The 14559-nt window shown below is 45.3% G+C and overlaps 1 pseudogene; it reads right to left on the bottom strand.

Annotated features, from left to right (window-relative positions):
* Window positions 1–7866: 7866 nt before the first annotated feature.
* LOC146183129 (uncharacterized) lies at window positions 7867–9039 on the bottom strand (annotated as a pseudogene).
* Between the last annotated feature and the right edge of the window lie 5520 nt (window positions 9040–14559).

Below are 14559 nucleotides of genomic sequence, written 5' to 3'. Positions count from 1 at the left end.
TGAGGTGGTCCTTTAATGGGCATTGAAATTCTATGTAACTACAGGTACTGATAGAACTCTTGATCATGTTATGTGATGATGCGATTCTTGCATGCATATAGGTATACATTTCAGAATCTGCAGTGCACCACTTGACCATTTGCCACCAGTTTGTGTGAAAATGTATTTTTCATGCATGTTAACCAGTATTTAACAGATGACCCCTGTGTACAAGCCAAAAGTGCCACGAGCCAAATGTCATGAGGCCACACGACATGGCAGGAGCTGTTAAGTCAAGTTTACAGTTATATTTGAAATATGTTCTGGGAGGTTTCAGCTCCAATTAAGAAAGGTTGAGGCTTACAGAGGTCTATGCCAGGTTGTCTATCACCTAACCGGGCAGCCTACGACCGTATGCTAATGAGTATATCTGAGATAACAGAGACATGAATTAAGGAATTAGTAATTATGTTTGTAGCAAAGGGCATGTAAATTAACGGGAATCCACAGTGGGATCTGCAGACAAGAACCATTAACGCTGGCGCACCATCCCCTTACAGGTGGAGATTAGGAGTCTCCCTAATTTTTTTCTGCTCAAAGCTTGTCATTTCCTCCGTTCTTCCAGATGAGGAAGATGTGAAAATGATAGCATCGAAAATACTAGAGACCATCGTTAACAAGGATGCTGATCCCAACAGCGTAAAAAGGAACTTCAGAAAAGATGGGTGACTAGTAATGCTGGCAACAGTTGAAGCTAAGTGGAAAGGCATGAAATTGAAATGCAACATATGCAGAGATATGTTGTGAGACAACCAGTCTGTGGTGTGCGACATCTGTCTCCATTAGTTTTATCAAGTGATTGGCCAAAGCAGATGGGGCTTGTGGTTTTGTGATAAGTGCAGTGTAGTAGCATATGATGCAACCTTGCCCATTAATAATTGGAGTGGAGTAAGTGCATTGTTTTCTTTTTGTAAGATGTTCATGGTTTCTATGCAAACATTATGAGAAATGTTTTTCCTAGAGAATGTTTCCTGAAATGTGAATATAATGTGCAATAAAACTAGTGTTTTCTTGCTATTTACTTTTCCTTGTATACATTAGTTCTGTGAAGAAAACCACCGGCTAGAAGGAAATGTAATAGCATGCATTTTGATACTTGGCCCCGTTGTGTTGGCTCAGTAGTTAGAGTGCTTGGCTGCTGAACCGAAAGGTGCAGATTTGGTTCCAGCCACAGCAGGGGCATTTCAATAGAGGCGAAACAATAGGCCGTCATGCACCGTGCAGTGTCAGTGCATGTAAAAGAACCCCAGGTGGTCGAAATTATACCGGAGCCCTCAACTATTGTGTTCCTCATAACCGTAGTTATTTTGGGATGCTAAACTAGATATATATCACATCATACTCCAAGTAAGATGCTATGTCAGTTAATGATACGCTAAATGATCAATTTTTTTCTGCATGGTACAGCAGCTGTTGTACAATTTTACTTTAGCCTTCATGAAGAATATCACACTGGCTCCACATGACCTTCTGTTGACCCTTGATATGCGTCACAATCACACACCCGAGTATGTATTTGTCTAAGGGCACCTATGCATGCAAGGAGGGGACCGTTACTTTCCATTTGTCAGAACTGAAATGCACGATCCACATCATTTCTGTAATTCAACTGCCTGCTATTTGAACTGTCCAGCATTGATGCAAGTTTCAAGGAACTGCAATTAGCAAATTAATCCAAGCAGGAAACCATGCCAAGAACTGCTTCGGTTTCATCTTTAACAACTGTTTGAGAACTAAAATTAGCCAAATGTTGCAAAACATAGATGAGAGGTTACAAAATCTAAAGAACAATGCAGCCTACCTGTGGCATGTAGGGTTTCACATCCTAAAGTGACATATGTAGCTATGAAAAATACCGTAGTGGAGAGCTCCAGACTAATTTGACTGCCCGGGCTTTGTACTTTGCGTTGATATCTTGCAGGAAACAGAAGCATTTGCATTTCACCTGCACCAAAGTGCGACTGCCATCACTGGCATTAAACATCACGACCTTGGGGCAAGTAGCCGAACTTGCCACTAAGATGTCGCAGCGTCTACGTGCATGCTATACACGTCAACCTTTCTAGCATTAAAGCTGTCACATGCATGGCAGATATTCATGTTCAGCTTTGGACTGACAAGTTTAAAAGTGTACTATTTGTGTTTGTCTAGCATGAAAAACAAAGGAAACTAAGGAAAAACGAAAAAAAAAAATGAACATATGTTGAAAAAGCACTAGTCATTGACACATAAAGCATATTTGTTCCTTTATTATGATAAAGTGGCCTTCAACAATAGTACAAAGCCTGAACATTTAGGAAGGTGCTGTGCCAGGCAGCTATTTTACAGAATCCTGAACCATTTCACCTGTAGTAATGCGCATCCCGGCGGTGTTGGCTGGGCACTTATTTTTCGGTCCACTCCAACATGCGAAAACTGCATCATGTGCATTCCCATTTTCCGAGTTTTGAGCTCTGTAGTGCAGGCTAACAAATTGTCGATGACTTATTTTCGTCTGATTGTTGCACAGCGCGTGTAAATAAATTACCACTGCACCTAATAAACATCGCCGATCATAAACGGACACACTGATGTCCGTCCGGACATCGGCGCACTCATCACAGCACTCTTCGTAGTCTCACACAGCACTCTAGTAGGACGTAATCCGTACATCACAGCATCTCACGGTAAGCACAAACCACACCTCCAACAAACACGAATGACGCGATGCTTGGGCTAGAGACACGCCGGCGGCACCCAGCTTTTTCAAACGTTGGCTTTTTCAGCGCCTCTTGTATATGTACTACGTAGAACTTGCAGCAACAAACCTCAATGCGAGCAGAAAGCGATGCGTTACGTGACGCATCTCATCACAAATGGAAGTGAGGAAACTTTGAAGAATCAAAACTAAATAACTACATAACGACCGTCGTAGACGTTAATCCACATGATAACGAGGACCAAATGGCCGCGGGCTGGCCGTCAACACCGCGATTACATGCGCTTGCGCTCTGGTCGTGCTTGCCACCCTGCCGCGGTCCAACTCACGTAAACCTATCATGCCATCACGTAGTATATCACCCATTTTAGGCACTATTCCTGCCACTGTACTATTCTTTGTAATTTCACATTTCACGCATGCAGTATCATACATCTTGCACCTCGCACGTACACCTCATACCAACTTCGATTTGGCTACATATGGCTACCATGTTGTTGCTACAACCACATCTGGGGATCTCGGATCCGTCCGGCTTTCCTGACGGATCCCAAGGCCCATATCGGAGAAAAATGCGTTGGGTCCGTCGGAAGAACCCTACCGATCGGGTCCGTCCGCCGTACCTCTGAAAAATATTTCCCGGATCCGTCCGTCGTATCCCGAAGAAAAACGCACCGGGTCCGTCGGACGTACCTTTAAGACCATCGATCGGGTCCGTCGGACGTACCTTTAGCCACAGCCAACTTTCAATGATATGCGAAACTTATCAGAACGTTTTTGGCACTAAACATCCGTCGGTTGTAATAATACTAGCCACTTTCCGAACAAAATTACGAGGCAAACACTGTGAGCAATTTAAAAAAGATGTACATGTTCCTTTATTTGCAAAACTCATGAGGTGGACAAAGAGAAAAACAATATGGGCAAGCACAATCAAGAAGTACACACAAGCATTTCGTTATTTACCAAGTTCAATCACCACATGATGACTACTTGCGTAGTTTTCTATTCGCAAAGATAAAACTCGCCAGAATAAACACGCAGCTCCTATCTTGCTCAGCAGTTTTTTTTTTTTTTTTCGGTAAGCTGCTTGATCAATTACTATTTTTCCTGCGTTGATTAGCTGTGGCCTAAGCAACTTTTCTGTGATTATCTTTGTTGTTTCAGTGGCGTGGTCCTTTCTTGGTGCACAAAGCTAGAAGAGTGCACCTCTCGAAGTAAGCAACATAAGCTAGCGACACATACGCTACACATGGAATGTAGCGATCTACGCTCCACTGGAATTTGTTATATTTGCAAGCAAGCGCAGAAGCCTTAGGATTAAAAATGGGGAGGAAAACGAATGTCTCATCAGTTCACCAAACTGCAACAAGACCTTGCTGCTGAGAAACATGCATGCCTTTGACCACTCGAGCATACGCTCGCAACGTTGATTGACTGCCGGCATCATGAGTGACCGTTAGGCACTCAAAGACTACCACCTACACGAGGTAGTCTTGACGAGTAACTGTTTCACAAGCAAAGAAAACTACCTACTCGAGCAAAATGCGTAAATTCTAAGTAGAACGGAACGCATTTGTGAACACAGCAAGAACATCAACACTCCGCTTCGGTAGCAAACACAACACTTAAATTGTGAAACATTTCGGACACACCTTGCGGTCAGTCTTTGCTGAAAAACCAGCTAAAAATGAAAGGCTACGTGGCACGCTCGTAACAAATTTTTCGTCAATGTACATGCGCAAAAAACGAGAGAACCGCCAGCGGATATACGCCGCGAGCGGGCTGGATGATGCATCGATGGATGGATGGATGGATGGATGGATGGATGGATGGATGGATGGATGGATGGATGGATGGATGGATGGATGGATGGATGGATGGATGGATGGATGGATGGATGGATGGATGGATGGATGGATGGATGGATGGATGGATGGATGGATGGATGGATGGATGGATGGATAAGGCTGAACCCTTTGAATCGGGCGGCGGCGCCACAGGCCGCCTAGCCGTGAACAGTAATATATAGTGTGGACCTATTTTTGCCTTCCTTTCAGCCACCAATCAGCTAACCTTCGTTTGGTTATTTCTACCCTTTTAAAGTCTATTTTCCCTTCATTATCCTTAAACCCCAAATTCTTTGGCTAAATCTGTCCCATTGCCTTGAACTATAGGGCAGAGCCCTTTACAGGAAATTATTAAGTGTTCAGGCGTTTCCTCATCCTCCCCACACACCTAGCACAGCGTGTCTATCTCTTGGTACTTGACTCGGTACGTCTTAGTCCGCAGTACTCCTGTCCTAGCCTCGAACAACAATGGGCTGCCCCTAGAATTATCGTAAATGTTTTCTTTGGCTATTTCCTGCTTGAAAGTTCGATACATTTCTAATGCTGATTTAGTCTCCATCCCTGTTTTCCACAGACCCCTCTCTGTTTCCTTAACCTTTTTCTTAATTGATAATTCTTGGCTGGTCCCCCTACTGCTGTCCAAATATTTGCTTGCCAATTTTCTTGTCCGCCTTCTTCATCTTGTGTCAACATTCCTCATGTAGAGGTAGCTGAAGACTTTCCTAGCCCACCGCTTTTCTCCCATTTTTCTCAATCGTTGCTCAAACGCTATCTTGCTGCCAGCTTCCCTGCTCTCAAAAGAAGACCATCCCAGGTCACCCTGCACACCCTGGTTTGGCGTATTCCCATGAGCTCCCAAAGCAAGCCTACCCACCCCGCGCTGCTTAATTTCTAACCGTGCTCGGACCTCTGATCTCATACACAGGACTGCATTGGCAAAAGTCAGACTAGGAACCATCACCCCTTTCCAAATCCCTCGCACCACTTCATACCTATTGTAATTCCACAGCGCCTTGTTTTTCATGACGGCTGCGTTTCTACTTCCCTTAGCTGCCACATATTTTTCATGCTCCGTTAGGTATTCAGCTCCAGTATTTATCCACACCCCAAGATACTTGTACTTATCCACTACTTCCAGCATGTCCTCCTGTATCCTATGTTCGCCGGCTTCATTATCATTAAAAATCATGACTGCAGATTTTTCCTTGCTAAACTGCAGACCCAACTTATCTCCCTCTGTACCGCAGGTATCCATCAACTCCTGCAAATCTACCCTGTTGTCAGCCATCAGTACTATATCATCTGCATACATTAGTCCTGGTAATGACTGTGGGATAAATTCTCCTTGCTTGAATAAAGAAAGGTTGAAGCCGAGTCCACTCCCCTCTAGTTTAGCCTCTAATCCTTGCAGGTACAGCATGAACAACAAAGGTGACAGGGTACATCCTTGTCTAAGCCCCTTCTTTACCTCTACAGGCTTCGACACCTTTTTTTCCCATTTTATTAGCACTTGGTTATCCTTATAAATATCTTTTAAAAGATTAGTTACTCCGCTTTCCACGCCTAACAGATCCAGACTACTCCATAAGTCTTCTTGAAGTACACTGTCATAGGCTACTTTGATATCTAGAAAAGCTAGCCATAGGGGTCTGTGTTCCTTTTCTGCTACCTCGATACACTGTGTCAATGAGAACAGATTGTTCTCTAACCTCCTTTGCTTCCGGAAGCCATTCCACAGCTCTCCCAGCACCCCCTCGCTCTCTACCCATGCCTGCAGTCTGTCCTTTATAATCTGCATCATCACCCTGTAGACCACTGATGTTACTGTTATGGGACGGTAGTTGCCTATGTCAGCTTTATCCCCCTTTCCCTTATATATCATGCCCATTCTACTTAGTCTCCATTCATCAGGAACTTTGCCATCCATTAACATTTTGCTCGCCACCTCTCAACGTTTCCTTAGACTTTGGGCCCAACATCTTTAATAACCTAATCGGAATACCATCTGGGCCTGCTGATGTGTTACTTGGTACTCTCTTCTCATCCCTTTCCACTCTCTTTGTCCAATTGGAACAATTGCACTAACTGGTCTATCGTCCTCTACTAAGGCACCTACTACATTTCTTTGTTCTTTAAACTTTTCTGACATCGTTAGTCGTATATGCTCTATTGCCTTTTCCCCTTCTAGCCGAATACCTGGATCTGTAACAATAGACCTCTGCTCTAGGCTAGTCTTATTACTAAGGGAATTCAGATGTTGCTAGAATTTCTTAGCTGCATTTTTATCCCTTTTGTTTACTTCTGACAGCCACTGGGACCCTTGTCTTCTAATTTTCTCATTGATTAAGTAGGATGCCTCCCTTCTACATTTTATGTATTTATCCCATTTTCTCTCAACGTCTGCTTCTGGGTCTCCCCTATGCTTAGAATATCTGTGTTCCCTGGAGGCTTCCTGACAATTCTCTATGGCCTTCTTCACCTCCCCATCCCACCAGCTCTTTGGTTTTCGTCTTGTCCTTTTTTTCCTGACTCGCACCTTAGCCAACTCTAGCCCAAACAGTCCCATTAACTTTGTGTATGTCCACTCTGCTTTATTATCCTTAGAGATTACTGCTTCAATTTGGGTGCTTTCTGTTTCTATTTGCTGCTCCGAGTAAAAGATCCCATCTGGCTGGTCATCATGTTTCATTCCTGAATTAGTTTTTATTCCAAAACTCATCTTGATACGTTTATGATCACTGCCTAGACTCCTGGCACCATGATCATCTATGTTCATGACCCTTAGCCTATCGTACATCCTGTGTGACATTATCGCATAATCTATTGTCGAATGCAGACCCCCTACCTCCCACGTTATGACCCCGTCACACTTCTCAGTACTGTTACAGACAACTAAGTCGTGTCTTTCCCACATATCCAGCAGCATGGTACCTGTCGAGTCTGTGTATCCATCTATATCTTCTATATGAGCATTCATGTTCCCTACTATAATTATTTCGCATCCTTTTCCTAGCTCATTAATGTCACTTGCTATACATTCTACCATTTTTTTGTTTTCCTCTTTGGCAGTTGCTCCTGTCCACAGGTATACAAAACCAAGGAGTGTTTGCTCCCCTGCGACTTTTCCTTTTAGCCATAAATGTTCCTTACATTCCTGTTTGACTCTTTGCCAATTTGTACTTTTATGGATGAATGCCCCAATTCCCCCTCCCTTTCTGCTGCCTTCTGTTCTGTTGCAGTATTCCCATGCATAATCAGGGTTACAGGGTAGTTGCTCCATGTCCCGAAGATGCGTCTCCACAAATCCATAAACCATTAACTTCTCCTGCCTAAGCTGCTCTTCTATTTCCTCCCATTTTAGCCTATTCCTGCCTCCTTGCATGTTAATATACCCTATGTCTGAATTAATCTGGCTCTTGCGCTTATGCCTGTTGCTTCTCCTATGGCTTCTATGTTTCCCTAGTCTATGTTCGTCCTCTTGGTCGCCTTTGTTTACACTGGTGGCTTCAGGGCCCTGGGCCCTCCTCAAAAAGCTGTTGCCTGGCGGCCTATCCTGCCTCCTACCCTCCTACTGGTGGCCCGGCTGTAGTGGATGCCTTCTCGTGCAAACGGGTGGAGGCCGACCTCGTACACATCCCTGTTAACCTCCATTGTGGTGTACCCAAGTCGTCGGCTTAGGCTCCTAATGACCAGGTTGTCCTCGACTACTCTCCCCTCTGTTCTGCTGGACTGCCCTTCTACTTCCGGGATTGTGCATACAGTCACGTGTACTTTCTCAGAGGCCTCCTTTATGTTATTTATACCTACTTCTAACTGTCTCCCGAGATTCCGGCTCGTCCCCTTCAAGACATCATCGAGTCCAGCATGGATGATGACCAGGGTTTCTGCATCCTTGTTGTTCCCTACCACCTCCTGGGCTTTGGTCATCGCTTCAACCATACCTTTTCCCGATTGGGCCTCCACCTTCAAACGCCTGTCACCCTTCACTGTTGCTAGGACAGCCTCCTCAAACCTTGCTACATTTGAGTCCCCCACCACCAGGACTCTCTTACGATCTAGCCTTTCATCTCCAGCTTGCGCCAACTGCCGCCCGGTTCGCTCTCGTTGGTTCTCTTGTCGTAGCGGCGTTTCACCTTTCTCGCGCGATTCCGGGCTTGTCGCTAGCCCTCCCGCGAACTGTTTTGCTACTTCGCTGTAGCATCGTGTAGCCGCCTTTTGCAACTCCACTCCCACCGGGTGATTTTCTCTGCCCGCTTCCTTTCCATCTCCTTCATCCTGAGGGGTCTTCACGCTGGTCTCATCCACTCCCTGACTTTGCTCCGACTCGGGGTCTTTAGCTGCCCGCGCCATAAGCGCCTTCGCCTGACCTTCCAGCTCAGCTCGCTTTTTTTTTTGTTCTTCCCTGAGCTGAGACCCTATCTGCTCTAGCTGGTCGGTCTTTGCCCCTTCCATCCTAACCAGCCTGTGCCTCCAGCGCCATCCTTTTCTCCCTCTCAACCTTCAGGTCCCTCCCGAGCTCCTGATCTTTACGGCCCATTCACCCTCCAGCCTCAGAATGGTCTCCTTAAACCTAACCACAACTTGCACGAGAAACTAGTCTCCCCCGCGTCATCTAAGCTTTCAAAACCAGTTTCATCCATGTAGCACCAGCGCCTGAACTCGTCACATTGCACCAGCTCCTCGCCCCCCCCCCCCATGCCTTCCTTAACTTTACGACCCATAGGCAGCCCGCCTACCTAGGGAAAATCGGTTACCTCCGCTTTCCCTGGTCCTATGATTTGAAATTAGTGTTTTAACACATGCAGGAGAATACGCTTTCAAAGCTAAATAATAAATATAAAAGCGCACTTAGCTTCGGACGACGTCGCTGGCAAATTCCCTCGCCGCCGTGGTATCTGGGGCGTATCTGGCACCATCTCTTGACGACCGCGCGCAACTGCATGAAAGCACACTGGCTATTAGTGGGTAAGCGAGCGATGCCGCAGGCATCTTTCTAGAGGAGGAGGCGATGATAAAATATAGTGATGGCAGATGCCACCATACTCACAATTTTTTGTATGCCTTAAAGTTGTGATAAACCGATCAACTATTTCGTTATTACAGTTCCTATAGTGTTTTCTTTCTACACTGCCATAATTACTTCACCTTTCTTCTCGGCCACTTCTTAAAACGCTTAGTTGGGTTTTTTATTGGATTTAGCATCCCAAAGCGGTTCAGACAATGAGAGACGCCGTAGTTTAGGGCTCCGGAAATTTCGACCACATCTGGGGTTCTTTAATGTGCACTGCACAACGCACAGCACATGGGCGCCTTGCTTTTCGCCTACATCGAAACGCGCCAGCCACGGCTGGGATTCGATCCCGCATATTTGGGCACAGTACTCAAATACCGTAACCATGTACTGCACCACCACAAAGGGTTTCAAACGCTTGCTTGCTAACTTATCGCCCCACCGCGGTGGTGCAGTGGTTAAGATGCCTAGAACGACTGTGCCGGAGAACCCGGGTTCGATCCCGGCCGGCGGCGGCTGCGTTTCGGTGGAGGCGCAACGAAGGGACGTCCGTGTGCTGTGCGATGTCAGCGCACAAGGAATATCCCCAGGCGGTCGAAATTATTCCGGGACCTCCACTACGGCAAATCTTTCTCTGTTCACTTCTTTCCTCCCTTCCTTTATGGCGCAGCGCAGGCGTCCACAGAAACAGATGTGACAGATATACTGCGCCTTTCCCTTCATGTGAACCAATAAAAAAATAACTCATTCCTCCGACCACTGCCCTAGGGCTTCAAGGAGAGTGACAATGCGAGCTATATCTGCATCGGTGGTGATCGGAAGCCGGCGTCAGCGCTTTCATTCACAAATCTTTATTCATAAGGATGACCTGAGGCCAGACGTGATGTTGAGGGTGCCAGACTGTGACATGGTCTAGCAGGGCAGTAAGCTTGCTCTTAGCATCGGTACTGGGTGGGCTGCATACAGTCTTCGTATGTCATGCATGGATGTCGTGAGCAGATGTGTAGCGGGCGCGCAGAATCGACACGCCAGGACAGGTCCACATCAAGTGCTGCAGGTCAACAAAGTCAGCAGGGCAGTTGTGGCTGCCGATCCTGATTCAGCGCCATCGACCCAGGATGTCTGGTGTGTACGCTGCACCGGCTCGTTCCTTGTGAGTGAGAACATGGCCAGGACAAGAAAGACCAGAAGGAATCTGAAAAGTAATGTCGGGGACAAGTTCCCGCAACAAACCTGATTATTTGTAAGTCGTGTGATGGGACAAAGCGGTATGATTAGGGGGATGGGAGAGCAGTAAGCGTGGTCGCAAATTCGCTTATTTTTAAGCCGTGCGATGACAGAGCGGTATGATTAGGGGGATGGGAGAGCAGTAAGGGTGGTCCGAATTGGACGATGTCAGAGCTGCATTCCCACAGCCGCACTGCGACGCTGTAGGTAGTCTGAAGAGAGAACGCGAGTCTAAAAGTAAAGTCATTAAAGTTGAAGCAATATCTAAGTTAAAAAGCTCAAAAAAGAAAGGTTGAGTATGGTGATGACTATATCACCACCCAGTGTGAAGCTTAAATTAGGCTCGAAAACACAGCATCCAATGCAGACATTGGATGCTACACCCCGAAAGTGACTGCTGTCACCAGCGCAACGGCATCTCCACTGACGTCATGGGCCGACGCTTGTCTATATCAGACTCATTCGTAAATAAATCCCCATCAGCGTGTTTGACTTATACATGCTGCTTGTTGCTGTGCCTATTATTTCTTGCAGTATCCTGTCTGCCATGCAACTCAACTTGTGAGCGAACTGAAACAGCACTTGGTACTAGCTTCTGGGAAGTGCTATGCTACTGACCTCTAAAATGAAACAGTTCTTTGCAAGTGGCATTTATTGAACTGCTTACTGCAGCACATGCTATGCAGTGTTATGCTTGGCAACAGCCTTTTTTTTGGATATGAAAAGGCTACAGGGGCCGAAGTGTCTGTAGCTGTGTCACTCTGCAAGTAGTTCAACTGCAGGCTGGCTGCATGGCACATTGCTCACTACATGGTCTCCTCACTCAGTCCGTGACTTTATGAATAATTCAGGCTAGACCCTCTAGTTGTAAACAGCGCTACATTTTGTATTTGCTCTTGCCTTGATTTTAGCCACCAGTCAAATAACCTTTCAATGGTTATTTCTAACTGTGTCTAATCTTCCTCCAGTGTCCTTAAACCTCATTTCCTTGGAACTGTAGGTTTGGAACCCTTCAGCCGATTCCTCTTCTCCACACACACTGCATAGCGTGTCTATTGGTAATTTGCACGGTAGGTCTTGGCTTGCAATACTTCTGCCTTAGCCTCGAACAAGACTGAACTGCCCCTTGGCTATTTTCCCAGCTTGCATGTTTTGTCCAGTTCTGATTTTGCCTGTATTTGTCTTCCCCAGCCTCCTCTAGTTCTTTCACCATTTTCTTAACTGGCTACCATTTTACTAGTTTGCTGTCAACATTCATCATGTACAGGCCACTGAAAAATTTCTTAGCCTACTGTTTTTCTCTTTTTTTCTCAATCACTGCTGCTATCATCATTGTCCTCGAATGATGACCATCACAAGTAACCTTGTAACCTCGATTTGTGCTCCCAAAGCAAGCTCATCTATTCTGCTCCGCCCATGCTGGTCCCATACGCAGGATCGCATTAGCGAAAGTCTGACTAAGAACCATATTCCGTTTCAGAATTCCTCATACCACTTCACACCTATTGTAATTCCACAGCACCTTATTTTTCAGGGCATCTGTATTCCTGATACTAGTCACATTTTTGCAGCAACTGCTGGCACCATCGGAAACTTCTCGCAACTGAACATTCGTAAGCAATTCATTTAATCATACATTTTTTACTGTAACTTCCCAACCTTGAAAATGTGCAGTCATACAGAAATATTGTTATGGTATGTCTTCGTTACATATCACCAATAAACTGCATTTTAAGAGGAAAATGCAGAGACCAGGGTTCATACAGGCACCGTAAGAAAAATTCCAAGGACTTTCAGGGCAATTCTAGATGATATTCAAGGTCCTACTATGGAGCTATATATGAGAACTTTGCAGCAGATAAGCATTTGCACAAAAACGCATTATTTTTATTGCACACAACAAAATAATGGTAATGGTTCAACCATGGCTTGGGCATAGTAGCACAAGTGAATTATAAGCATGGCTTTGCCGCCTTTTCCTTCTACAATTGTTTTTTTTTTTCTTAAGTTGGTTTCTGGAGGAAGGAAGGCGCAGTATCTGTCTACTTCTTTGTGGACACGTGCTGGTCAAAGCCATTCGCACCAAGAGTAATGCAGGATATGTTCTAAAATTAGAGGGACGCTCAAGCTTTGCCTTAAATGTAGTAGTGCCTTTAACACTGCCTTTTTATTACGCAAAGTTATTTTGTATACATCAACTTACAATTAATATGGCATACAATTTGAGATCCAGTACCCATCTTGACTAGCAGATTGATGCTAAATGAGAAGCGAAATGGTATGATGCCACTCAGGAAAATGGCACAAAGAACGTACGGTTCCATTATAATTTTCATATGAAATCATGCATATTTTTCTGGGATGTTGCATGTTTGAAGCGATGCCAAGTTTTTCCCCACGACTATACTGGGGTACAGCGACAGCTTTTCAGCACAAGCCCAGTATGCTCACGTGTAAAAAAAGCCTTCCAAAGCTGAACTTTGAATATGCCTTTCGCCGGGGTGGCGCAATGGTTACGGCGCTCGACTACTGTTCCCGAGGACGCGAGATCGAATCCCATCCTCGGCGGCCGCTTTTCGATGGAGGCGAAAAGCAAGGCGCCCGTGTGCTGTGCGATGTCAGTGCACGTTAAATAACCCCAGGTGGTCAAAAATTCCAGATTCTTCCACTGCGGCGTCTCTCATAGCCTTAGTCGCTTTGGGACGTTAAACCCCACAAACCAAGCCAACCAACCACATTTAAACTAAATCCTCGTTCAACAGCTTCCAGACCATGGCTCAGTAAAAACAATGTATTTACAGTTTTCCACAGCTCGTACATGTTCATGGTAGACAACGCAGACTGAATGCAAGAAGCAGACGAGACATGATCATTGCAAGTACAGGGTCTCACTGTTAAAGTCTGTCTTCTGTGTACTAACACCATAAGACCTACTACTCATCTGGCCTGCAGCACATATGTCCTTTCTTTCTTCACTTTCATGCGGTTTTTAAGGCATGCTTACACACTGAGGCAAGCTCAAACTATATGCAGTTTAGTTTGGATTTCACTCAAGGCAGATTTGCAACGCGAGCCATGTAATCATAACCGAGCGATACACTTAGAAATTGGCTTTTCGAGGCAGTCTCTCACAAAGTGGCATAACTACATCCACATGCAGAAAACTACACTAATGTTTAGCGAACTTATATGAAGTCAAATGTCAACATGTGTAGTGCAGCACTTTAAATGGCAGTGACCGGTACCAAGATTGTCAGAATTAGAATAGTCAAAAATAGCAATGGCTTCAACATGGCCAGCCACCTAACACGAGTCCACATTCACATAGAAAATTTTTCAACCAACAGACATGAATATAGGGGTCAAGAAAACAATTTTTCTTATTCACAAATATGACATTTTCTTGCTGTAAATTGTTGCTACCATTTAAAGGAGCAAGGTTTTTCATGGACTTCCAAGGATTAAGAAAATGCCAAGCATGCACTTTCAAGGGCCTTGAAAATAAGATATCCAAATTCAAGGGTTTTCAAGGACTTCAAGGACATGTATGGTGTGGGGGTTCTTACTAAGCCGTCGAGCCTCTTCTGAGGTCTAGGCCGCAAACACCGAGCTCCCGCGATCACACACCACGGGCAGCCGTTCTCACGGCCGCAAAGTGGTAATGCGAAGTACGACACAACACAGAACAGGACTTTGCCCGGAACCAGATGTTTATTGGGTCTTCCCAAAAAGAA

Source organism: Amblyomma maculatum, chromosome 7 (genome assembly GCF_055883805.1).
Source record: "Amblyomma maculatum isolate TAMU_Amacu chromosome 7, ASM5588380v1, whole genome shotgun sequence".
In the NCBI taxonomy this organism is placed as follows: Eukaryota; Metazoa; Arthropoda; class Arachnida; order Ixodida; family Ixodidae; genus Amblyomma; species Amblyomma maculatum.
This window is presented reverse-complemented; position numbering and strand designations above follow the sequence as displayed.